At 47.0% G+C, this 27,872-nt stretch overlaps 1 protein-coding gene across 4 annotated transcripts in view; it reads right to left on the minus strand.

The window, feature by feature from the left end:
* Window positions 1-27,872, minus strand: part of BCL9 (BCL9 transcription coactivator) — a 59,181-nt gene that overhangs the window by 16,801 nt on the left and 14,508 nt on the right. Inside the window, exon 1 of one of the 4 annotated variants that reach the window (XM_057410477.1) lies at window positions 13,878-13,932. The exons of 1 other annotated variant lie outside the window; for it this stretch is intronic. The gene's annotated coding sequence lies outside the window, so the exon portion shown is untranslated. Of the gene's footprint in view, window positions 1-13,521; window positions 13,680-13,828; window positions 13,851-13,877; window positions 13,933-27,872 lie in introns of those variants that run through there. 2 more of the 4 variants (XM_057410479.1, XM_057410478.1) reach the window with 2 other exon arrangements.

A 27,872-nucleotide genomic window follows, 5' to 3' on the forward strand; every position in this document is an offset into this window, starting at 1 on the left:
ACACATCAAGATGGAGAGAATCTAACACAGCCAATGGTCAGAGCTTGAAACATTCAAATCCACCTTGGCAAAGCACCAGAGCAGGGCAGCCTCACAGACCATAGCTCAGGACTGCAGGACGCGATCCATTTTTAAGGCTACCCAGACAGTTATTGCAGCCTAATTCCACCCCCTAGTTTACCATCTCTGCTGCTCACCTGCACAGTCTTATCTCACAGCTAGCACAAGACAACTTCAGAGGGAATGTGAAAAACAAAAGGGTGGAAACATGCACACAAGCAGCTACTACCACAGAGTAACTAAAGACACAAACACACATCTTAATTTACCTGTTGATAAAGTATTCACAAACCATCCCTGTACTTCTATGAAGTAGCCACCCATTATCATACTGCTAACGGAAGGGGAAAAAAAACATCCAGACTAGTTTATTCCTACTTTATGTCCTTAAACTGCAAAAGCTTGATAGTGACAAGTGCTCAGGTACTTGGAGGTGTACATCATCACGGCTGCTTCAACAGGAACAGCTGCAGTTACCACTGAATCACTTCAGTCTTTTCTTCCTCTTTGAGAAGGAGAATGTGAAGAGATGAAATAAAGGCATACCAAGTAGATAAAAGTACTGAACTTGTGGCCTTACTGTGACACAAAGCATTAAAGGCGAGAAACCTTTTTCTCTGTGTACAAGAAAGAGGATGCTTCTTTTTAACCCCCCTGTGGCCTGAGACTGTCCATATGTGCTGGACTGAGGGCGGTGAAAGCCCAAAACCAGCATGGAAAAAGAAAACAGACTAGAGACCTGCTGGTACAGAAAATAGACAACTGAACACAAGCTGAGCCAGCACCCTGACCCGTAGCTGTGAGAGTGGAATGGGCAAGGAAGGAGACAGTGGAGTAAGAGACTGCTCTGGGAAGAGCAGCAGCTTCCAGAGGGACCAGTCACAGCAGAACCAGCACCAGGAGTTGTTTGAACAAGGGCTCATCCTGAAGCCAACCCCTGTATGTGCATCCAGGAGTGGATTCCTTGTGTGACCCAAGGGGTGGAGTAAGGCAATGAATAAGCCCACAGGCTCCTTCAGTGCAATTTTACTGGGAAGGACACATCCTATTTCTCCAACCCTTTATTCAACCATGTAAAAGGGAGAACAGCTGCACTGGGAAAAGGTGACTCTACTACATTCAGCACACCTCAAGAGCTACACTGGTTTTCACCATGTGCTGCATTTGCCAGTTTTAACAAAAAACTGGTAACATTGAACTGCACATGTCACTTTTTAATAAGCTGCTGTTTACTAAAGTACTTGATTACACTCCTCGTTGATAAAGAATGCAACTGGGATACAAGGAGGATGCAGGAAGTGTTACTCAGTGCTTTTATTGAATTGTCAGACTCTCTTAAGATCATGTAAAAGCAAAAAGATAAATGGACATGAGTATTCTACACCCCACGCATCTCCCCATGACACTTGAGGATACAAGGGCACAGGACACTCTTCAGTCCCTTGAATCAGTCCCAATTTCTAGATATGGCCCTTACTAAGGGCTTTTAATGACACCTTTACATCAGCCTCTACCTCTTAGCAAAAGCTGTCCTCCTCATCCTTTCCCATGAATGTGTACAGCATGTGCTTGTAATACAACCAGTATGGGATTGATCAGCATTCAAACAGGTTTGTTAAAAGTGACAGCTTACCTTATGCACACCAAGCGCATGCTGGACAGACCCAGAAAGCAACTCCAGCCAGCCTAAGTCTATCTAACTCTATCCCTTCCAGCCATTGCTAGCAGCTGTGACCCACCTGAAAACTTAACTCCAGATAAGATATGATCCATTTTCAGGGGACAAGCTTCCTGTTTCCGCCTACCAGGTGACCACACGCTCACTGGCACTGGCACAAAGGAGCCAACAGTGACTGATAGCATAGGCATAAGCAAGTTGTTCCAATACACTTGCATTCTGCTCCCGTCAGGTCCCACCGTCTCTTTCTTAACAAGGTTAGGAAACACATGGGTACCTGAAGAACTAACTGCTGGGGTTAGAGACACAGTATCAATACACATGTCATCTAGACACAATATAACTCTGCTTTTACAAGCACGCCTGACTATCTGCCCTAGTTCTTTCCATTGCAGGGTTTTTAGACCTCATTCTTTAATCAAACCACATCATCATCGCATAGTAGACCTTCAGCTGATATACTTGTACTCCTTCCACCAGAAACACGGTGGCCACTTGTAGCAGGGGCATCTCATGCGGAATATGGGCTATATTCTACCCAAAACAGCTGCTGATTTGGGGAAAATACCATGTTCTGTCGCTCCCCAGTAAGACATAAATCCCTTATAAACTATTAGCTCAACATCAAGAGCTAACTTATTAACATTAAACTGACAAGACAGCAACTCACCGCCAGTGATCAGTTTCTAGGTGGTTCTAACTTATCTTGAAACAGTATGGACTTGTCTACTTTACATCTTGGCAATTAAAAGCAATGGCGTATATGAAGCCCTCGCTGTCTCCCAGAGCCAAGAATTGCTCCTTATGCACCTCAGAGAAATCAGTGCTAATCCCAGGTCTGCAAAGCATTACCTCTTTGATCACAGTCTTATATCAGAAACTACTCTCAATCAAAAGAAGAATCAAGAACTTGTCACTTAAACTCATTTTGCTACATGAATATGTGAACTATTGGTTTTAAGTATTTATGAGAAATCATTCTAAAAGTCTTTTGCAACAGATGTTGTCTGCTACTCTCATAACCATCATTTGCAAGAGTTGTAACACACTTTTTGTCAAAGGACAGTAACACATCCGATAAATTTCATTTTCAGTGCATCTATCAACACTTCAGTGTGTTACCAGTACTGTGGGCATTAATGGCTATCTTAAACAGCTCCTGATTTTGTACAACCTTTTTTTTTCCCACAACTCCTTCCCCAAAGTAACAGAGGAGACAGACACTTGGGGACACTGGTAAGCAGACTGAAGCTGAATGCCACCAGTCCCTTTCAATGTCCCAGCTGCTATTATGTAAAAAGCCTTGAACTACTTGGTCCACCTGGGACTAGAACTGCATCTTGGCAGATAGACACAGTTCCAGAAAGCTGTGTGGGGAAAAAAGCCGGAAGAAAAACCGTACAAAACCCCCAAAGCCTAAACTACAACAAACCATTTCTGTAGAAGAATGCTATGGACACCTCCCCTTGCTGTTCACACCATTCCAGCTCTGCCAACACTGGGGGCACTTGCAGGTAGAGATGGACAAGAGTGCTGCCAGGGCTTTGGAAATGCTGCCGTGCTATGCCATCACACTGACCCCACCTCAGTGTCCTCCAGCTCAGCCACCTGCAGCGGCTCAGCTCCACCTATGTTAGCAATGCTGGGAGCAGTCTATGCACACTACAGCTGGAGTTCTAAACACTTTACATAAAGCATCGCATACCTTAGCTGCAGCCTGTCCGCGCTATAGAGTTCCTGCTATTGTTAACACAGATACAGGTCAAAAGCTCTAGCAATAAGGGATTCTTCAGTAAATGTTTTAACAGTACTTCCCTCATATATAGAATGATAGAATCATAGAATAGTTAAGGTTGGAAAGGACCTTAAGATCATCTAGTTCCGAATGACAGACTTCTGCAGCTTTCTACATTATGTTAGCAGCTAACAGCCCCAGCACTGGTCAGCACTAAATGCAGGAATCCAGTGGGTAATGCTACAGCTTTCCGCATGCTGCTTTCATAGCCTCACCTTCCTTTAAAACCTCATCTACTTATCAGGAAGTAGGCAATGTGTTTGGAGCCAGAGGCAATCTCTTCACCCTTACTTCTCTGAGTTTATTTTTTTTTTTAATTTAAATAGAGACATCAGCACAAACAGCCATAGGTAAAAGACACCTGTATCAAGCTCCTCAGCAGCCTGTGCTTCAGTAACTAATCTGTGGAGAAGGGAAAAAAAATGATGTGGAAATAATAGATGAGAATACACGACCGAGGAGACACCAGTTTGTTCTTCAACATGCAGTAACACCACACGGTTTAAGCAGAAGGCTTGGGAGAAATAACCGCTGATAGTTCAGCATGGGAAAAAACAAGCTCTTTTTCTTTTCATTTTGGCATCCTTTCGCTAGGCTTCCAGAATGAAAGACAAGAAACAATCCTCAGGCATAACTCCTCGGGCTGCAATCTTGTCAGTTTTCATAAGCCGAGTGTGACTGGGCTGGGTCAGTACAGGACAGACCTCCTCTGAGGAGAACCCAGTGCTACAGCAAGCAGTAATCCCCAGCATGCTGCAAGGGAACATCACACACAATGCCTGTCAGAATTGCTGGGGGCGACCCACACACCTTCCGTCATGTTAACCTTCATCTTCACAGGTATCTGGTGTCTCTCTCATCCCAAATGAGCAGTTTTCCAAGGCTTCCCCAAACATCACTACCTTTCAGCACTGCCAGCAAGCCCAGTTTTCATTCAGGACTGCTGCAACCAGCCATCCCTCTGCTCCTCTCCCTTACACAAGCCCTCCCGCTGCTTTACAGCACCAGGCGCTCACACGTAGGGAGCTCGGAGCTGCAAAGCAGCATTCCCACAGGGACAAAGCTGCAGTTACTGTATCCCTGGCAGTTTACTGCTGGGCAAGATGTGTGTCAAGGGGTTCCTGGTGCCCTGAACCTCTCATTTCTCTGCTTTTCGACTCACAATTAGGCATGTTAGGCACAATTAGGCACAACCTTTAGTGACACAGTGCAGTATTCTGCTGTATACTGGTTTCTTGGTCGTTAAATGTAGGATCTTTGACAGAGCAATGACTCTTCTAAGTAGCAAAGCACTTCAAAGAACTCCAGCAAGCAAAGACTGCATGAACACAGTACTCCACGATGCTACATGATTATATCAAAGCTGCTGGGATGAAAAACTGACATTTGATAAATAACATGAGGTCACCAAAACGATCTCACAACACTGCATGTAAAAATGCTGTTTTGACAAGAAATTAAGCAATTGTATAATCAGGTCTATTACCAGATCTACTGCTTTGACATGATCTTATGGAAGTATGAAAAGCACACACGTGCAATTGCTGCAGGATCCTCCCTCCCTCAACACAAGATGTACATATTTAATACTTGCTGATTTAGCCACCTATGGACAGCACAGCCTAACGTGCTCCAAAGTATTTACTGTATTGGATAAACAGAGCATTATTTTCAAAGGCTCACAACTGTCAAACCAAAGCTGGCTTTCACAAGAACATTCTGCTGGATGGTGGATGTTTGCCTGACAATTTCAACTTTCTATCACGAATCACAAGAAGGTTAAATAATTTTTTATTTTAAGAGACGTTAGCAAGAAAATGTTTTCTTCCAAGCCCCTTCTGGCCTGAAGTTCTTTACTCCTGGCTCATACATACATATAAAACATGGTGGAAAACTTCAGTCCCACTAGCAAAAGCTCTGAGAAGTGTCTCCATACCTAAGACTGCCTAAACTCGCTGTAGAAGCTGTGGCTGCTCACCTCAACAGGCTGCAGCTTTGTTTTATATTACACTGCAAATACATTTCTAATCAATCCTCAAACAAAACCAGATTGGTACTTAGATACAATGCTGCCATTTCACAGGCAGTGGAACAGCGATAGCAAGACACCTGAAGAAGTCAGTTTAGCAAAGTGCAGAAAGTGTAGCTCTGAGCAACCTGAAAAAGGGTCTAGTACTTGTTCTTACCTAGTGTTTTTAATCTTAATCACTAAACCAGAATTTTGCTTCAGGTTTTGCATTATTCCATACACACTGCAAAGGTGGCAAAGATAGCCTCACTCAACAGATACAAACAAACTCAAAGGTTTAAAGCATTTTGTAGAGTGTAAGTAACATGGTCGAGTAAATAAATCGTAGGAACATTAAGAGACAGGTTCTGTTCTCAAGTTCACCACTAAATCCAACCTAACCTGGTTTCAAAAGAGTGGATGGGCCCCAGCCACACTACTGATAAGGTAAACCAGATATCTGCACCCTTTGTTCAGAAGGCACAGAGGACAACAGGGGGCACATGGAGACCATCCGGTGACAAGAGAGGTCAGAAATCTGAAGCTCCCTTGCTCTGTTACTATGCAGACAACACCACCACAAAGCGAAGCAGCAAAAATACAGTGGCACGCTTTCTTAAGAGGCCAAGCAGCCATGAAAACAGGACAACCAGCTCAGGATAACTGCAAATGCTAGGAATCGATCAGGCAGCTGTATGGCTCTCTACCCAAATCACAGCTCTTCTGAAGTCACTACAGAAAGCCATAAGCTCTCCCACATTCCCATATGCAGCTAAATCAGTGTACACCATACACTCTTTTTGCAATATACCAACAAAGAGCACTTAGAACCAGTACTGTATTCAAGACTACAGCACCCAATTTTCAGTTGAGTGTCTCAGAGAACACTGCTTCATCACCTTTCAGCCACTGTTGCTCTACCCCTTCTCAACCCTGCTGTTGAAAGAAACTGGCCACTGGTAAAGCATACTTTTCATTTTCCTGCCTTCAGAAGGATTTAATGGATTCTACCTAGGCTTTAAAAACAAACAAACAAGCCAACCACCTTACAGTTCCACTTTTCATCTTCTTTCCCTATTCCATAAGCGCCTTCTCAGTCACCAAACAGGGAAAAGCTCACCTCTGCTTTTAAGTCTCTCTGAAAAACAGGGATCTTGGAGCATGTCTATCTACTCTAAAAAGATAACATTCATTCTTTAGATATAGTAAACTGTAATTTCATAACAGTCTTTAAAATTAATTCAGTGAGTGTTGTCAAGTAGATAAAAAATACTGCGTTGAGAGCAGGTAAGAACAGCCCTCAGAATGAGGAGTAAATAAATGCACGAAGTCAGGTAGGAGCAGTTCAGTAGCTCAGGCAGGTGACCTATTGCAGGATAGGTCACCAGGGTGCAGCCAGAAGCCTGTGCAGTTTAATGGGACATCTCACACACTGGAAACAATCAAGTTTCCAGAGAATTGTGCGAGAATCCTGCAGCAAACTCAGGCACAACAAGCTGTTTCCTCCCTCTCTTTCCTAATATAGAAGCACATCTGTTAGAGCAGAATAAAAATCAAGGTTTAGACCACAGACTTAATACCTCTTCCAAGATTTCTACTGTCACTGATTATAACTGAATATTCTTCATATTCCTACAGACATCAGATCCTTTTTAACTCTAGAATTCTTGCTCCTGATGATTCTCACAGCGTGAGTTTCACTGCATAATTGCAACCATACTAAATAGTCTATTGTCAATTTACACTACATGTTTTGTATCACCAGACAAGTCTTGAAGCAGCAGAAACTCTTCCATAGCTAAGTCACTATCCTCTTGTTTTTGCCTGGTTTAACACTTCTTAAAGACTGGTTTTACGCATTGCATACATGCTCAAATGAGAAACATTTTTGGCAAAAAGAACAAGGTAAGCTGAAGGAACTGTTCTCAGGCAAGGAAAGCTGTAACAAATAGGTGTAAATAACACTTAGCAAGTTTAGAAGACTTTTACGGGTATAGTCAGATGAGCATCATTTGGCAGAAATGCCAGCTTAAAGAGCTGCTGCTACCAATATTTACTTCCACCCCTGCACCACACTGTCTGATGTGCCCGTACAGCCTTTTGCGTGGCCAAACCGTGAACCAGTTTGGCAAACTGATGCAGGCTGAGTATAATCATTTCTTTTTTGCCAGGCTCCTCATAATCCAGATGAGTTTCTTGATCCATTTCAGCATCCAACTGCTCCAACAGCAGTAACAGCACACACAGAAGGCTGGTGCAGAGCTGAAATGGGCAAAAGCCAAGGTCTCCTCAAAAGCCAGGTTCTAGCACCAAAAGAAATGCCACAGGCATGCTACCAGGGGGGTAAAGGTGGATAGGCCAATAGGTAAGGGTGTAAAATGAAAGTACAACCCCACTTCAAAAACATAAACCACAGCCAACATTGTAACAGTTCATCTGGCTTCAGCACACATTCAAATGTCACCTTAGGTTTTACTATTGTTGTTAACCAGCATCTGTAAAGATTGCATGGTCTTAAAGGCAACTCTTCAGGAATTTCCCCCAACAGATGGATTTTTTTGCTCGAGTTCTTCCAGATCATCTGGAATTCCTATTATGAAAAGGTCCCTGTTGCTCTGCACTTGCACAGAGTCCCTACCACAAAGGGGGTCCAGCTCCAAAATTATTAAACTTTAAAAACAGAAATCAAAACCCAAACCTATCAGACAAGTAAAGGTACAGGGAGAAAGCAGTTTTAGCAGACAAAAAAAATCATCACTGAAATCTCCTTCCATTCACAAGTTGCTCCGAAAACCTATGTTAACACCTTCATTTTGCCAGCAGGAAGACTAGAGGGACTCCAGCAGAGCTTGTAAGAAGGAAATCCAAGCCCACAGCAAATCTTGCTGGGTTAAAGGACTTCATATCTATGTAAACAGATCACAGACCTTAGCGAGGCACTGAGATTTCTGTGAAGTCCAAGGCCATGCAGACTAGACAGAATGATTTTATGAAGGCTGTGCGCATTGCTCTAAAGAAAGTCTGGTAAACTTCTAGAAAGCAGAAGACATCAAACTCTGCTAGCTAACACAGCTCATGTTTAAGATGGGAATTAGTTTGAACAATCACTTTAGTATAAATTGCTCCGTGGGATAAAGTTGTTATAGTTTTGGGGGCCTTTTTCATCTGAATTTGTAAGAGACCCAGCAAAATCCTAAGCCATTGGCACAGTTTGTAAGGCAACAGAACTGACACACCATATGAGAAAATCAAAAGCTAAAAAGGTCTAGAAACAAACAAGTAGAAATAGTTATGAAAAGTCAGGATATTACAGAGCAGCAAGGAAATATGGATCAGAGGTACTCCATTCTTATCCACCTCAGACATACAGACTGCTCAGAAAAGCTGCTGTATATGAATATATTAGCCTCATGGTTTATAGTTACCCTTAGTTTCTATATTTGGATATTTAGTGACAAATGCAGTTTCTCTGGCTGAGGACTAAACCTAACTGAAAACAATCCAAGTACACGAGCTGTAAAGATGAAATGCAAGATGGGGGGAGGGAGAAGGGGAAGCACAGGGAAGAACGAGTCCACACCCTTTGTATTCATAACATACACGAGAGATCTACAAAGTTTCTGGTAGTACCAACAGAAACCTACTTATTTTCTTTCACATTAAAAATTAGGTCCCACCTAGCTCAGAAGACTGTATTGCTGATAAACAAGTTAACTGATCACAAGAGAGGAAAGCAAAATCTCCCCACCCCCCTCCCAAAAAACCTCAACAGCAAAACTCAAAAGGCACCTCTGCACACACACCCCGAGCGCACAGAAAGCTGTTTACAACAGTGCTGTCGTAGCCTCGCTACTTCCCTCGCACCAGAGCAGACTGCAGTTTCTCCCAGAACATCTTTATTGCATCTGTGAGCTCAATAATCTGTATTGGGAAAACTATGCCGGTAAATCAGCAGCAGAACTTTCACCGAACATCGCCAAACCTAAGTACATCCCCATGCACAAAATGCATCCCTGAAAGAATCTCTGGTCTCCTGACCAAAGATGAGCAGCTGAAGGGGAGGGGGACTGAGACAAAAACTTGTTTAGGGTGGGTTTTTTTTTTGTTTGGTTTTGTTCACACTTATTTAACGTCAATGATTGATTAACATTTTGGATAAAGGAGCTCTTTGTTAGTGATTCAGCATCTCCACCCCTTCAATTAAGGTGTTAAGAGTTCACAACAGTGCAGAGACCCGAGATTCACAGACCCCTCCACAAAAAAAAAAATGAGACTCCAACACCACCACCCACCCTCAAAAAAAGTGATAAAAAATAAAAAAAAGAGAAGTCCGAAATCCCTAAAGTGACATCGTTGCTAACTCAAAGTTAAAAACAGAAACATGCCTTTCTTTTGTTGTTTGAGGAGGGCCCAGCCAGGGAGACAGGGAAAGAATATGAGCCCTTGAGCCTTTTTTATTTTTTTTTTTTTTGCTTCGAGTAAGAAAAAAAGGACACATTCATTAAAAATAATCTCTTTGGAGATCACTATTAAAAAAAAAAAAAACACACAAAAAAAAAAACAACAAACCCACAACTCAACCACCACACAACAGAGCCATCACGGCAACTTGTCCAGAATGGCTACAGAATTCCACCAAAGCAACCCGTGAAGCCTAAGAAAGCTGATCGATCTGTGGGATGTGGGCATGTGCTCTGCTGCGAGCACAGGGTGTACAGCCCTGTGCGTTTATCCTCTGTTAAGCCATCCCAGCGCAACACCTGTAACACCCCACTGCAGACAGCAATAGGGCATTACAGCCCCAACATACAGCAGGGAAAGGCAAACAAAAAGCTGTTTAGGTATGTTAATTCATTCCTTACTCTGTGTTTTTTAATTTGATTCCATGTAATGCCTTGCCCAGCTTTCCACACTTGTTTTTGTTATATTTTGAACAATGACTGACCAAATATTATCTTCGAACAAAACAGAAAGGGGAAAAATATCTACATTTCTTCCTCCCCCCCACCCCCCCCACCCCCCGCTTTTCAAGCTTGATACATTTAAGGATGCTTCAGAGCACCCTAAGATGTGTGTGGGCTTTTCACAGAGAAATTGAGGACAAAATATTTTCAAGGAAACAAAAAACGTTTCTGAAACCCCTCAAAACTGGAAGAACTGTCTCCCCCGCTTCCTCCAACTGTGTTTTGACAGTAGAGCAACTCAACACCAACAGGGAGCCTTAACGAGACAAACTTGGCTTGGCTCAACCTTTTCTCCTCTGCCCCAGAATCAATGAGGCTAATGCCCAAACTAAGGGGAAGATGTTACTTTACAAGGTAAGAGCTACGAGACTTGGTGGTCCTCTCCCAGAAAAGTAACCATGAGCATCAGGGTTATTTCCAGACCAGTTTCAGAGTCCCAGGTTAGGCTTGGCACCTAGAGCACAAATGCACCTTCCTTTCCATACTGGCAGGCTTTGAACCACTCCACAATCCTGTGCCACTTCTCATACTTTCTTTGCTACGTGCCAGTCTCCTGATTTCTCATTTTGTTTACTATTAAACCACTAACCATGTAATCATCCCACCTTAATATTTCATACCCAAATAACAACCCACAATTGACTGTCACATTGGATTCTTCCCATCTGTGTCCTCATGCTTTTTCTACCCGCCCAGAGTAGCATCCACCATCTACATCCCAAGCATTCAATTGTCAGAGGCCTTTTTAGTCCCATCATCCCATCGCCTATGCAGTGGCTCAGGGACATCGAGCTGGACAACACAGAAACACAGGGTGCTCTCTCTCATCCTAGAAGTGGATCCTTGCTGCTTACATGCATCCAGCTGTTCCATCATTTCCCAAAGCATTTGAAGCCTCCAGTGTTGGGGCTTTTTCCCCACTGCCATCCAGCCCTCAACCTGATGAGGTTCAGTACATCTACAGAATTAGCTTCTCATCCCACTGACAGCCTCCCTCACACCTCTCCACAGCAGGCCAGGGCTCAGACTGCCTCTCATGCATATGCACAGTGCCTCTTCTCTACCTAGCAAGCAATTCCAAATACACGTATTTCCCCTGCTCTTCCCCACAATCCCTGCATACAAGATCTTCTCCCACAAACTCCTCTTGCACAACTATCCCACATACCAGTTCCACACCACATGCTTTGCTTCCCTGGATTCCTCCTTCCCTGAACAATCTCCACTGCTTCCCAGCTCTGGACCCCTATAATTCCCTTTATAACCATGTGCACCACCTCCCCTGAGCTGAAAGTAGTTCTTAGCCCACATTCTGGCACCCAGTGCTTTGCCATACCACAATCCCACTCCCCTATATCTTTCTCCCAACCACTCTAGCCTTAGCTCCTCACATCCTCCCATCACTACATCCATTTCCTCATGTACCAGTTTACTTCTTGCCAGCATATCTCATAGTCCACATTTCTTCATCGACCTCTCCACATCCCTTCCTGTGGACACCTGTATTTCAGTTCTTCCTACAACAAAGCCCCTCAATCTCTCCCTCATAGCACAGCCGAGATGATCTAATGTTCCAAGTACCATCTCCCATCCCTCACTCTATGCTTCACCTCATACCTCACTCCTTGCATCCCTACTGTAAACCTTTGTCCCCCAGCCCCTCACTTCAGGCCCACTGCAAATTCTACACACCAGCTCTCACCCGACTTGCACCCCATTCTTTTTCCTAGGACAGCCTGCACCTCAGTCCCAACAGCCCTGGTGTTGCAATCTCTCCTACCCTATGTCCCCATCCCTTACTGAGACTAAAAACTCAGAACTACCTCTCTAACCCACCCAACGCCATCCTCCTCTCCACACAGCACAGCCCCACCAGCGCACTTCAGCACAGCACACTCCACACACGTAGTTATGAAGCATGGCCTCCAGAGTACCCCGCAACCCTCCACGCAGCACAGCCACGCAGGCACCCAGTACTCCCAGCACAACATAGGGCACCCTACACAGCACAGCCACACTGCTTCCCCATGCACCCCAGTGTGACCCAAAGCGCCCCACACATCCCTCCATGCCGCAGGGCATCCCCTGCACCACAGAGAACCCCACAAAGCCCTCCACATAGTACAGCTCTTAGGGCACCCTACGCACCACAGAGCAACCTGGGACATACCACACATCCCTTCACACAGCACAACCTCTATGGGCATCCCCTGCAAGCCAGAGCAACCCATACACCCCTTAGTACAGCACAGCCTCAGGGTATCCCCTTTACCGCAACGCAATAAGCTCCATACCGCACAAGCTCCAGGGCTTCCTATGTACCCCAAAGCACACCACACATCCCTCCACGGCCCCGGGCATCCCCTGCACCCCACAGATCCCTCCACACAGCACAGCCTTAAAGCACTCCCTGCACCCCACATATCCCTCCACACAGCACAGAATTAAAGCACTCCCTGCACCCCACATATCCCTCCACAGAGCACAGCCTTAAGGCATCTCCGGCACCCCACACATCTCTCCATAAAGCACAGCCTTAAAGCATCCTCTGTACCCCACACATCCCTCCACAGAGCACAACCCCTAAAGCACTGCCTGCTCCCCACATATCCCTCCACAGAGCACAATCCCTAAAGCACTCCCTGGTCCCCACACATTCCTCCATAGAGTGTGGCCTCAGGGCACCCCCTGCACCCCACACATCCCTCCACCGCACAGAGCCCCCAGTGCACCCTCAGCATCACGGCTCCCCCCTCCCTTAGCTCGGGGCAACCCCGCGCTCGGCCCTCCACGGAGCGCAGCTCCGGGACACCACACGCACCTCGGAGCATCCCTCCATCCCCAGGGCACCCCACACCCTCGGCGTGCCGGAGCCCGGGGTCAAGCCGCGGAGCCGCAGAGACAGCGCTGCCCCCCGCCGCCGATGCCCCCGGCCTCCCCCAACTCTCAAACTTTGAGCAGGCGGCGGCGCCGGTGGTCGCGCGGTGCCCGCCGCGCCGCCTCCCCCCTCACTCACCGCCGGGCCGTGGGGGAGGGGCGCGGGCCGAGGCTCCTCTCAGCCCCGGGCGGGAGAGGGCGGCGCAGCTTCTCCCCCCGGCGACGGCGGGTCCTTCCCCCTCCCGCAAACACACACAGGCTCCATTGTCCGCCAGCGCCTCCCCCCTCTCTTTCCCGCACACATGGTACCGCCCATAAAGCCCCTCTCGCATGCTCCCCCCGCCCGCTCCCCCCCATCTCCTTTTTCCTCCCACCGTTCCCCCCCCCCCCCCCTTTACGCCTCCCCCCTCCCGCCGCGTCCCGCAACCAGGAGAGAGGAATGGTACCGCCCGTCGCGCGCGCCCCGCCCCAGGAATGGTACTGTCCCCTACTCACTCTGCCGGCGGGACCGCCTCTTACTCCCCGTTCCGGGCCGTGGTCTCGCCCGGCCCGGCCCCCCCCTCCCCTCCCCTCCCCAGCGAGGGGGAGGAGCTTGAGTCCCTTCCCCCCTCCCCGCACACGCTCCCCTCCCGCCTTCGCCTACACGGTGGTAGCAGCCCGGCTCTTAAAGGGACAGGCCTGCCGCGGCGAGCGCCCTCCACCCCTCTCAGCCGCGGCACCGCCCCGGCCATTAACATAGCCTGTCCCCCGCCTCGGGCCGGCCCCGCCTCTTCCCCCCCAACCTTTAAAGAGACCGCGCGCCCAGGGCTCTTCTTAAAGTGACCGAAAGGGAGGGGCCCTGTGAGCGCGGGGCGCGGGAGCCGGCGCCCCCCTCGCACCTACCTGGCCCGCCCCGCCGGCGGCGCGCGACCACCTCGCGCTCCGCTGAGGAGGCGCGCGGGTCCCGCCCCCTAACGGCACCCCTAACGGAAACGGCGCGGGCCCCGCGGGGGCACGGGGAAGGGGGGCCGTTCTCCGCCGCCAAGCCCCGATGCCTCGCACGGCCCCCGGGGGAGGCGCACGCAGGGGCTGGGTGCGCTGCCAGCCCTGCTCAGCACCGTTCTGCCCGGCGCCGCTTCGGCTGCCCGGGCAGATCGCGCCATGGCACCTCCACCGGGCACCGCCTCGGCCTCCCGGCAGCGCCAGCCGCCCGCGGAGGGGCTGCGATGCGCTGGGGAGGCGAGGTGGACGCTGGGCACTGCAGCCAGCCGCGGGCGCAGTCTCTGGGGCCGGCTGGTGGGTAGGCAGCGCGGTGGCTCTGCGCCCTGACACCAGCCGGGCACGAAATGTGCCTGCCACAGTATTTGTGGAGCAAGAAAGCGATGGCTGGGCACCGGCAGGGCAGGAGGAAAGCGGGAGGTAGCTCCTGCAGGAGAAGCATATTTCTCCTACCTGATGGCTGAGGAGCTTGCCTGCCCACCGGCTGCCAGCGGGTTGGTGGAGCCGCCCCGAGAGATCTGAGGGCCTTTTCTGATGGGAGAAAGCCCTGGGTTAAGCAGCAGCTTGCAACTAAACAGGGAGGAACCAGACTGTAATGACAAACAGACACAACCTATCAACTCCTAAATATGCTCAAGGGCCCTATCCTGAACAAACGCTCCGTGTCTGGGGGGATTAAACATCCATGTAGCTTGAAACCGGCTAGCAGTTAAGAGTTGTGAAGATCTGTAGCAATCCTCCAGCCTTTTCAGTCTTCGACTTACTCTGTGAAAAGAGCGCTTTCAACGTCCACCTATCCTTCACCTCTACAAAATGTTCTTAAAATGGGCGATCTTGTGGGTTGTGAGGGAGAGCTTTCCAAACACCCGTGGCACACAGATGCACAGAACCGCTGCAGTCTAACCAGAGAAAGCAAGCTGATCGGTTTTGCATATCCACGATGCCTGAATAACCTGTTTTGCCAATACAACAGAAGTGAATGGAAATGCGGAGTGTGTTCTCCCTCTCTTTATCCTCAGGCGAACCGCTCTTTACCTCGTCCAACTCCCACTTCTGAGTAACTCGGCTTTTTGGAAGAAGACCCTTTCACACTAAGCATTCACACTGGGTGTTGCGCTGACAGATAAAACCGTCTCCTCTTTCTTCAGTCCTTAAGGGGCTTTTTCTCTTTGTCCCGCTCTGCTCCTCCCCTTGTCCATGCTCGCTTGGAAACATCCTTGATGAACTCTGTATGGCTTCCTGATCACTGCAACTGTAGCTAATTCACACCTCTTATCCTAGCAGATACTCTTGAGGAAGGGGGATGCTTCTCAACAGCAGGTTTGCAACCCCTTCTGACACACTGACCAGAGCCCCTGAACATTCCCCACCGGGCAGACCACTGCTGCCTCTTGACTCCTTTCCCTTACCTTTTCTAGACAAGTCCCTCAGGCTACAAGTTCCCATGATCCATGACCCAAAGGTGGAAACCGTTGGTCTCTGGCCAGTCTTTCCAACTCATCTGCCAACAGTAGCTCTACCTATACCTTTCCACGGATGGCAGCAGGACTTTTGAAAGCTGAAGCGTTGGTGAAACCAAACTGATCAGCTCTACTTGAACGATCACCTTTGTCACCATCAATTCAGCCCGCTCCTGTGCCTAACATAAAAGCCTTCTCTGGTTTTACGCTGATACATGTCTTTTTCAATGTAACACCTACCATTCTTCCTCTCCCTCATGTATCCCACACCAGAAAGGGTTCAGTGGACTGAGTCCAGGAAAGCTTGCAACAGCAGTAGCAGCACAGACTAGACTGGCCAGGCAGCAAATCAGGGTGTAAGGAATGAACATGCCTCGTGGTGCTTTAAACAGAAAACCTGGCTCTGCTATCACCAACACCAGGGACCCATCGTGGTTCACTTACAGGAAGTTTGTTTCCCTGGAACAGCAGAACCTGGGATTTTTCTGAGGAGCCTAAGGAAGCCAGGCACCCAACTTCCGCTTCCTAAAGGTACCTTTGAAAATCCTATCCTGTGCTTCAATCCTGACACACACGAGAGCAGTGATAAAATAAGAGGTGTTAGCAGACTCCCTTTTTCGTTCTCTTCCCTCTTCTGACCCTGGACTTTGCTGTCTCATCCCTTGAGGAGTCAGACCAGGGAAAAGGAGCACAAAACGCTACCAGTTCACAGATGCTGTGGTTCCTCCAACCCCCCTCCCATCCCCCTGACCCCATCCCCCCACATTTCAAGCAGTTATAAATGACTGTGCAACTCTGCAGGCAGCAGTCTCAAATAACCACACCAAGCCTCTCCCCTCCAACGGCTTTATGTCTCTTCCTTCCTCTCTTTGGGGCTCTGGATAGCAACTACCAAAGTGCTTTGCTTCACTGTCTAGATTTAAGTTGCTGCTTCACCTTTGGGAATCTGCCACAGCAAACTGCCATCAGCAGTGAATTCCAAAGGGAGGGATTCTCAGCTGAGAAATCCCTTCTGTTGCCCTTGAAGGACTTTACCATGGGATCTGATAACAACAGGCTCCCAAAAATCTCAACTGTGATGACAGGCTGCAAGGCAGAATTTCAGGTATCAGAGCCCCAGACCCCAGGGCAGCCACTGCCAACCTCAAGAGCATCCCCCCATCTTGCTCTCCCTCAGCCACGCTCATAGAAGGTGCCCCAGAGAAGCCAGCTGTCCCGGCTCTTCAGAGCACTCCAGCAAATCTGGGAACATCTTGGAGACGTTACAGCCTGTGTACTCTCCTCACAACTCCCTGGCTGCCTCAAGGACAGAAGATCAGCAGGGTCCTCTTCCACCCAGTGCAAACCAAGCCTAACGAAAGTTGCTGCAGGAGCTCAAGCTCTACAGAGCAGACAGATCAGACAAGATAGGCCAGCCAGCAAAATACATTTGCATCATGCTTTCTATACATGGTTCAGAGCATGGCACACCCCAATCATGGCTTTTATTCTCTTTAAGGGCCCAGCCCTGCAAACATTTAATTTTATATGTGTAAGTAGAGTCCCACTGAAACACAGTGGAGCAACTCACACAAATAATGTGAACAACGTGTACAGGGATGTGGCCCTGTTGCACTATTCCACTTGCAGCAAACCCAGTTTAGGAGGATCTGGCCACACGCTCAGTTAGTGCCACACTCACAGGTGAGCTGTTTAAATGATCCAACTTCTTTTTAAAGGCCCTACTAACAAGAACAAATCCTTAACATCAGACCAGCTCAAACATAGATTTCATCCCTGCAAGTGGCTGAACTGGCACAACTGGAGGAGGTGGAAAGATCTGAGAAACAGGAACTTTTGAAGATGGAATTGAGGACTGGCGAAATGGCGACATGGAGCTGTAGCATGTGAAGACTGGAGACGCTGAAATCACACCCTGCTCCTGAGCATCCACTCTCTGAAGTGGAGTCTCTTCCCCAACCACACAGTTGTTCCACTGTTCCACCTCAAATGCAACAGCAAATCAAGCCTTTTCAGTCACTCATGCTTAAAAACCTTTCCTCAAGAAAACCAGTAACCATTAAGAAGAATCTGTCAGCAATCACCATACACAGGACCAGTGATGTGTGCTTCTTGCAGGTAACAGATGTAGCCACTGTGCACATCTGTAGCCTGTACACACCTTCTGCAGTCAAACTCTGAGTTTTGACATGGCACATTTGGACAATGCTAAGTATTCACTACATTAATTTTTTTTTTTTCAGTTTATGAGCTATTTTATCTCTGGCAACTCTGTGCTGAAATTGCTTCACATATTTCCTGTCTGCAGAGGCAAGATTTCCCTCTTTCAGTGTGATTATAACCTTCCAGCAGAGAAGCTCTACTAACTCCTTAAGAGCTTTGCTCTCTGTACTGCCTCCCAACTTCTGCATTCATGCACACCTGCACAAAGTGGGTGTAAAATGCTGTCACTGCTGGAAATGAAGAGCACACATCATTAGGAGGATGTTTTGCTTTGTTTGTTTGCTTTAGGTTTGGGGGGTTTTGCCCTCTTTTTTGCTCTGGTGTAAATGATCAGAGGAGCTGCAGGACAAGAGAGAGATCAGGCTCTGTGAAACCTTTTTCTCATGAGCTTTGAGTTTTCCGTGGCTGCATGCTCTAATGAGCCTTCTCGAAAGGAAACAACCCATTTCTGTAAGAAATCCAGGTGATTATGGTTCCCATACCCGCAGTGATCTCTCTGCATGGGCACGGGGGAGCTGCCTTCATGAATCTCTGTGGGACGAAGCCTAAAGCTGGACAGTGTGAAAGAGATGGGAAAGGACCACAGGGAAGGGCAGTTTAACATCCATTGTTAACTTGGAAAAAAAAAAAAAAATCCTTCTTTCAGAAAGCCTTTTATTTATTGTAAATCATTCCTAAAAGATTAGGAAATCAGGCCTGGGGGAGGGGGAGAGACTGTTGTGGCTTTCTTTCTAGTCCAGTGTCTTTTGGTATTAGATATTTCCCTGAGTTCTCCCAGTGTTTGCTGAACATCAGTGCTGCAAACACTGGAGAACATGCTTAACTTGGTTTGGGTGAAGAGTCCCTCATCATTCGCATCAATATCAGTATCCATATACACACACACCTACTGTTCCCACTGCTGGCATAAGACCACTTGCAGCTCCCCAGTACCAATTACTACCGCCTCACCAGCTGCACAGTGCACAGAGCTCTCTGTTAGGAAGAAGACTGGCTGTTGGATCACCTGCAACACATCACCCTCAACACATCACCCTATGGCAACAGCGTACAGGCGATGGCAAATTCAGCTGGGCAAGAAAGGCTTTGCTCTCTCTTTTCCTACCTACAACAAAAAGAGAGGAAGAGTTGGCTTGTGTTTTCCTGTTCGCACCTGAACAATCTGAGCCTTAATGAAGTTTGGGCTGGAGCACAGAACTGGGCCTACAGTTAAAATACTCTCAGGGATCTCCAGAGAGCCATCTAGTTGGTCTGGCTCCGTTCAAGACAGTATGCCGTATCAAAACTCTAATGTGATGAAAAAATTCCAGGTTTTATAACATTCTAATTGCAGGAAGCTATTGCACTATTTAGAAAGTCATCTCTCAAGTCAATAAGCAGGTATGAGGCAAACACCATGCAGCCACAGAGATAAATGATCAGCATTAGAAAAAAAGAGGGAGAAGAAGGAGAGAAGAGATACTGAATCAGAAGGGAAATCAGGTAAACAGAATCTGGGGAAACATATGTCTCTGAAGCACAAGAAAAATATGAATTCATACTAAACAAGGGTGGGAAATTTTGGCATACAGGAGACTCCAAAATCAATGTTTGCCCAGGAACACTGCTTCTGCTACACCATCCCTGTGTTTTACAGGGAACTGCTAACACACACTGCATGCTGTGGTGCTGCCAGGAGAACCTGGCTGTGGAAGTGCCTGACCCTCAAGCCTTTTAAGATTCTCAGCCATGACTTTGCACTCCCTTTGACCATCTCTGACCTCAACGAGAAGAGACATGGCAGCAACTCAGAAAATTGCCAAACTCACCTCCTGTTTCCATTGAGCCACCTGCTGAGCCTAGTCCAAGACAGCAAGCCCATGCACAGCTACCAGCCATGTTCTCTGCCATGCCCCCCCACAGCACTGAGCTACACATGTTGTGCTTTCATGGTGTAAAACCAACAAAAGGAAATTTCACGGAACCACAGAACCACAGACTGGTTTGGTCTGGAAGGGACCTTAAAGTTCATCCAGTTCCAACCCCCTGCCATGGGCAGGGACACCTTCCACTAGAGCAGGCTGTTCCAAGCCCCATCCAACCTGGCCTTGAACACTGCCAGGGATGAGGCAGCCACAGCTTTTCTGGGTACCCTGTGCCAGAGCCTCAACACCCTCACAGGGAAGAGCTTCTTTCCAAGGACTAATCTAAATTGACCCTCTTTCAGCTTAAAGCATGTTCCCTTGTCCTTTCACTAGGAGAATCTTTCTTGTGGGATAAACAGAAGGAAGCTAAGTCTGCCCTCAGACAGACAGAAGAAGTCATCTGTCGCCAACACATATAACAGCTCTCTTGGCATAACAGGCTTTTTGTGCTTTCCAGTGCTGCTCCTTCAGCTTCCGGCTGCTCAGGGTACCCACCGGCTGTACAACAACTGCAGGCAAGTTACACTCACAGACCACAGCTGCCCCTGCAATCAGCACACAGGTGTCTGAGGGTGAAATTTTGTTCATGTCTCTCCCTACAATAAAATAAATACAACTTCAGCATGACTTCCCCGTGAGATTGCACACAAAGAAGAAACCAAGCCCCCACAGTACTGCAGACTGGCCCATTAAAGCAAATGGTTAAATTCTTGCTATGAAAAAGTAGGCGTTGTTGTCTGTTTTGTGAGGCAGAAATCAATATTCCCGCCTCCTCTCCTTCTGTTATTTCACCTTGAGGTACTCATGTTCAGATAGATGAGATCTGAATCTTACTCACTGCTACTGCAACTTTTCTCTCTCCAGCATTTCACAGGGTCACAGATGTTCTTGCAGTCCTAACCTGCCTGTAATTTACCACTCGGCTCCCTAAACTGAACACCACTGGTAACTGAAGTAGTGACTGATTTTCCCTCCAAATCACACCACTGTGGTTATTTCTAACTATTTATCTATACCCTCTATCTCAGTCATTTCGCCCCCTGTGTTCTCCAATAACAACCCTCTCTCTGCCGTAGCCTCTTTCTTTTCTGGACCCCTATAATTCACTCCCTGGTGCTAGCCTCTTCCATACCGCAGCCAGCTCATATAAATGATGTTTTATTGTGAAATGCCCCTTCTACTCTCTATCTCCCTTTAATCTAACCACAGGGGGCAGCTTGGTGAGGTCTATGAATTCAGGGGGCTGAGGGGGAAGGACGCAGGTGACTGACGCTCAGACCAGGCAAGCCTGAAGCAGTTTTGTCTGGGGAGAGGGAAGCAGGGGAAGATAAGCTCACACCACACCTCAACAGTGGCTCCTTCAGCTAGGTTCAGAATCAGGGGCCTGGACCGGCTCCTGACGATCAGGTAGCAATAATGCCAGGCTGACTTGGCTGTTCCGATGAGCCCTCTCTGGAGGCAGCTCTGCCTACTATCACGTCTGCCTCTGTCACCTATGGATTAGACAATTGCAATATGCTCTGTTTGGCACCAAGCTTTAACTCCATTCATAAACTGAAGGCAGCGCAGAACTCAGCACTCTGTTAGATAAGCCTCATCTCCCGCCCACAATCACTCATTCATTTGTGCTCCCTGTTTATGCCATCTGACCACTGGCTTCCAGATAGATTTTAACATGTTCCTGTTGACCTCTAGTACCTCACACATCAGAACACTTCTCACCTGCGAAATCACCTCTTCTATTTCCTAGGAGCTGTAGAAAAGACATCGGGTATTCTCGCACACATACCTCAGAGAGTAGAGTTGAGGGTTGTTCAGTCTTTAATTTGCCATTGTTTGCTGGTGACAGTCTGATGAAATTGCTTGAGTAATAATGAAGACAGTTTTCATTATCTGTCATTTAAAAATGTCAAGGGAGCTTAGACTGAATGGATAGGTGCTACCTGTTGTTTCAAATAGCTTTTGATGAAGGAAATACATTTCAAAAGTACCAGTCACTGATTTGCAGGTGCTATACAAAGATTACATAAACAGTGAGATCCTTCCAAAGAAAACAAGCAGATTTCCCTCTTGCTCTTCAGATATTGGCTTATCAGTGTGGTGCTGACTTTCTTCTGCAGTAATCATCAGCATTTCTCAGATCTGCAAGGTCATAGATGATAGACGACAATACCAAGAAAAACAGGACTCTTTATTATTAAAGGACACTTGAGAGTTGTGGCTTAGCTCTTCACTCACTGGAAATGCTTCACTCTCCTTCTTTTGCATTTTCACTTGTGTGCTTTTATGGTGCAAACTCTGGACCACTTTAGCAACAGATGTCATGGCTGGACATACTTCTGCCCAAACATTTTGCTAGTCCTCTCACAGCTGAACTGCAATAACAGACTGCCTGAGTGTTCCTACTCCATCTGAACACAAAATCTGCCAGCTTATTTTAAATGCTATCTGTTTATTCCTTAGCATGATTGTATCTGCTGACAATACCTGCCTTGCAGGTCCTGAGAGACACCTAGGACAGCATGGTTTTTTCTGTCTGTATCCTTATATTTTTAAAACATTCAGTTAACATGTGAGACGCTGTTGCTCAGGGGACCTGCCTTGGTAATGCAACTGTGATGGGATACACTCTCTGTGCCTTGGCTTGCTCACAAGGTGGGCTGTTCCTACACACAATCTGTACCTTTTGCCTGTCCTTTCTGTCAAACCAGAACAAAATGAATGCCAGCAGTCCAGCCAGCATGCAAGGAGTGCAGGTAATACACTAGCTACAGTGTCTTTAAGAACCACTTGCATATTTGGTTATTGTTTTTATATGAGTATCCAGCATCAAAGGCTGTAGCATGAATCTCTTCTAAGCATTTAAATGCTAAAGCATGGGTACCTTCCATTTAAGAATCACCTAATGAGGATGTCTGCTGTTTTATCCACTAACACAACCCCAGCCTGCCTGGGTGCCATCAAGTCCCTATTTCTCCCATGTGCAGAGACTGCAGTGTCCCCCATTGTTTCCCAGCTCCTGGTGGTATATATAAGGTTTAAAACTAAGATTTGATGGTAACGAGGAAGGAAAGAAGGACTGAACCTTAGAATGGTGGGCTCTGAAAGTCACAGATGTGGGGAAGAAATAAGAGTTGTTCTGAGACCCGATCATTCCCATGTCTTGTTTCCATTAGGACAATGTTTCCCAGGCACTTGAGCCATCCTTTCAAAGCATCTCCCAAAGAAAAGGGTTTAAGTTCCTGGCAACACATTCCAAAAAAACATGTCCCCAGCTCCCTACTGCCATAAGCAACCACCACTCCAATGATTTCAAGAAAGCTGCACTTTCTGTGGCCCTAAGGCTGTAATACTACAGTAAACAAAGCCAAATACCATAAGCTTTAAGGTCTGAATCCAAGTCTTCAATGACTTTCACATATGATCCACCAAAAGATGGCTGAACCCACAGGAGGTGGGATACAGCTGACTGTCACAGAGCTCTTTCACCCACCAGCAGAACATGGGCCACAGGGTCTCATCCTGGGGAGAGCAATGCTGGTGGACCCCAGCCTGCTCCTCATGGGCACTTGCCCTTGAAAGGGCAGCAGTACCTCACTGCTCTGGGCTCTGGGCTGCATTGGCACTCCAGCATCCCTGCTGAGGCCTCTGCCCTCGCCAAAAATAAATCTTGCACCCTGCTCTAATGGCCACAAGGATAAGATCAAGCAACATAATACTGATGCCAAAACCAAATAAACTTACTTACAATTTCAGCTGCTTACCACTCCAGCTTCTTCACTGCCCCATTATAGAGTTTTTCCTTTCCATCTAAAACATCCAAGCAAACACCACTCACTCCAAGCAAGGGGTAGCTCAAGGCTGTTGCCAGGCTGGGTTTGGGACCCACTAAAGCACATGCTGAAAGCAGACCATGGCTCAGTTAGACGACAGCGTACATCCTGGAGTAAGGAGGATGCAATGCTGGATAGTTGCTCGGGACTGAGTGAACACTGCAAATGAATGGTCTTTCCAACTTCAGAAGTGGCTCCTGAAGGCCAACAGTAAGGGAATTTGGCTGGATAATATAGTCTGGGGAACATACTGAACACAGATCCAGTGAGTAATGTTGAAAATCCATAGGCAAAGGAAATGTTTTAAAACAGAGGAGGAAAATCTACTTGCAATCAATAGCGTGAAATTCTCTGAAAGGAAACACTCTGGAAAAAAAGGACACGTTTGCCACACATAAATCTTTAATGATATCTTGTCATTCTAACAAAGACTTAAAAAGGAAAAATCCAACAAAAAAAAACCACATACTGTAACACACCTGATAGAGCAATCATCCTCACATGGCAAAATATGATTTTCACACCTGGTAAATGAAATGACTGTGCTGCACCCTGAGGCCAGGGTTAGGGGCTAAGGTAAGCTGGTAATGGAAGGTTAGAGACCACATAACAGCTTTTTAGGGAGCATCTTTCAGGTGCTCTTTTCATGTACAGCAGTGCACTGTGATCAGAAGGCACTGGTGGCACGTACTGAAGTCACTGTCACTGACAGTGTTCTAATGGTGCAGTCGCCAGGTGATAGCTCCGGTTTGCATGCCAGCGCCCCTCAGGCTCAGGGCAAGGTTTACTCCCTTGTAAGAGCACTCCTGCATTCTTTCATCTCCTCGCAGATGAAGAGTGAAGCTACAGAGCTGAGACAACAAACTTCTCAACCACATACAGCTACAGCCTCGGAGCTAATAAAAGAAAAGCAGGCAGTGAAAATCAAGACCACAATACTGACCACAGGCCACGCTGGGAGGAACCCAACACATTCACAATCTGCCCTGTATCAGCACATAAGACTGCTAGGTCCAGGCAGGATAGCTACATAATTTGCCCATCACTCAGGAACAGGAAAGAAGTGAGACCTGTGGGGAGCCAGCAGGCCCTGGAGGTATGGAAATTCACAATAAAATCAGCAATCTTGGAATCAAAGAGGAAGATGCACGGAGAAATACACCATGTACTCTAGCACCAGACACATGGCTTAGCAAGATGCTTTAGACTGTCTGGCTCCATAAATTAGACTGTGATTCCCAGTTCTTTAGCTCCCAGCTCCTGCTGATTTCTGTGGATAAAGGAGATGTTTGTCACTCCCAAGATCAGATGCCAGATCGAGTGCTTTTCAAGAAATACACAGATGAGTATGTTCCTAGGGAGGAATGAGCTAGAGCTAAGCCTTCAAATGAGCACAAGGAGAACCTCCTGCCCACAGACAGGAAAGTGGTAACCTCCTTCACTTCCTTTGTGGCTTTAACCTAAACCACAACTCCTCCCTTTGGGTTAGGAGTCTCTTCCACTCATTCAGATGTTTGTCAGCTTGCCTCTCTCCAATACCCAGCATCCACCATTGCCACATAGGGGGAGAAAAAAAAAAGCTCTTTTCTTTTTCCTCTCTCCCACACCCCTTTTGCAGTTTCTTTCCTAAACAAGCACAGCTTCAATGCATGGCAAAGCAAGTCTAAACTACAGCTCTTCAGGCACAGACACAGAAATTAGCAATTGCAACATGAGGGACCAGGGAGAAAGCAGCCATTGGCATACAGGCTACACCAACATTTGGAAATGCTGGCAGTGAGGAAACATTGCTGCCAGTGGGAAGAATGATGCCAAACCAACTCACAGGGCCTTTCCATGAGCACAAGCACTCCCTCCCAGTCTGGGGCACAGCATCCTTCCTTCTCCCCAAGAGAAATTCAGAGCATGGATGAGCTGCTGAAAGTAGGGGATACATGGGAGCAAGAGCAGGGAAGATCTGTGTTGCCACATAAGAGGCACTTTTCCAGTGCAGTCGGAGGTGAGAAGTTCAGCCCCTATCATCCCCAGTGCGAGGTGTCAATGAGGAAGAGGCGGCTCCCTCATCACTCTGATCCCATCATCTGCTGAAGGGAGGTTTAATGATGTGAGAAGCTCCCACCCAAAACCCTTCTGGTCCAAAGGCTTAACCCCAGGATACCCAGGTGATATTGGGGGTTTTAGAGAGAGTCAGGTGTTCTAAAAGATTCGAGCAGTACTGCAAGGGCATTTTCTTCTACAACTGCCCATAATGGTGTAACCTCTCTCACTGCAACACACATGGTGTGAGTGATGCAGTTGCTCCTTTGTCACCCCCCACTTTCAGGACAGTTCAGGACTATGCAGGGTGAAAGAGAAGGGAATTCTTTGTATTCCTTCAAGATTTCAAGAGATTTCAAATAATTTTTCTACATCTGATCAAGGGAAGAAAATTGTTTCCAGAACTTGTACCTAGAAACTACGGGCAAATTAATGAAATGCAAGATTTCATTTTATCTTCTTGGAGCACTTCATTTTGACAACTTCAAAACTTTTCTCAGGGTTGTTTTTTTTTCAAGATGGGACACAAAACTGGAATCAACTTTTCCTGAAAATAGCAACAGTTTTGGCAAATCAGCAATTTTCTAAGTAAAATGTATCACTGGAGAAAAATCCGAACAAAACCTACTTCTATTATTTCCTCCCTGCACCGCACAAGAATATGCCTCTGTGGTGTAATTCAGCCTTAAGTTTCATAGCAACTCTGATTCAGACATATTGCACATGCGGATATTAGAATATGCCTTTGACAACATGAGAGCAATGCAAAACAGTGTATATACAATATGGGCAAGCAACGCTGCTATGGAAACCCTTCCTTTGAATTCCCATATATGGGGGGTTTAAATTCTTATCACTAATACTGCTTTAACAGAATTCTGTGTACTTTTATTTCCTTGCTCAAGTGATCTCCCTCCTTCTAAACTTTGCCCATTGGGAAAGATTGTTTTGGGGGTGAAGCAGAAGGTGGTGAAATCTGCACCACATTCCTGGTGCTGCCACACACATGCCATACACACACCTGCTCCATGAGCTACAGCAAGAGAAGTAACTGATCTGTGCCTTAGCTTCTGCAGCTGTAAAATAGAAATAAGCTGGCATTTTCCTTCGGATATGACTCGAATGTGCTCTGAAATCCTTTGTGACAACCAGAAGATACATGCATCCTTATTCCTATTTGTTACTTTCTGTAGGCGAGGAGTTACTGTCCTCTACAGACCTATGCTGATGATCTCTCTATACTGAAGAACCAAATCAGGAAGTACAGTCGCCCACTCATGTAGCGAGCAGATAAGTAATAAAGCAGTGCACTTGCCAACTCCTAAGGAGGTGGTTTCTTAAAAAGACATAGGAAGCTTTCATGTTTTGAAGCTGACTAATTTCAGAAAGTTCCCGGTTTGCTCTCTTTTTCCTTAACTCCTCCAAAAGCCACCCGTTGACCTGCTCTTCTGAAGTGTCTGCTGCCGGGGAGGGTCACACTGGCTAAGGTAAAGGCAATGGTGCTGGAAGAAAAGAGCATACTTTATCTGTCCATCTCCTCCCTTTGCAGGGTGCTCCCACTGACCCCAGCAGTACCTTCTGGGTCTCACCCCAACAAGGAGAGATGTCCTGCTGAATGCATCCTGGGACACATGGCACCACCTGCTGCAAGACATGAGCAGAGTGTGCAATCTAACAATGATCACCCAGCAGCCAAACAAACTCACACGTGCAACCCAGCGATCGCAAGCACAGATAAGTTACTTGCACTCGTCTGATGGTATAATTGCCAGACTGCACATTCAAATGAGTATTTGTTTAAGTGTATGATATACAGATAGAGCTTATGCACTTGAGGCCAAATTCACCCCTGTTGTAACTTCCCTAACTCCAGCAGCAATTACTCAAAGGATTAATTTGGCCCACAGTGTTCCCCAGTACATGTGATTCATCATTTCTTTCCTATAACACAGAATAATACGCTGTTTCAATCAGTAGTGATAGCCTGGCCTCCTTGAGGCTGCTGGACTCCCTGTTTAATCAGACATAAAACAAATCACTTGCAGAGGCAGAGGC

Source organism: Pezoporus wallicus, unplaced genomic scaffold (genome assembly GCF_028554395.1).
Source record: "Pezoporus wallicus isolate ANWC-B61680 ecotype Strahan unplaced genomic scaffold, APGP_CSIRO_Pwel_v1 contig_229, whole genome shotgun sequence".
Classification (NCBI taxonomy): Eukaryota; Metazoa; Chordata; class Aves; order Psittaciformes; family Psittacidae; genus Pezoporus; species Pezoporus wallicus.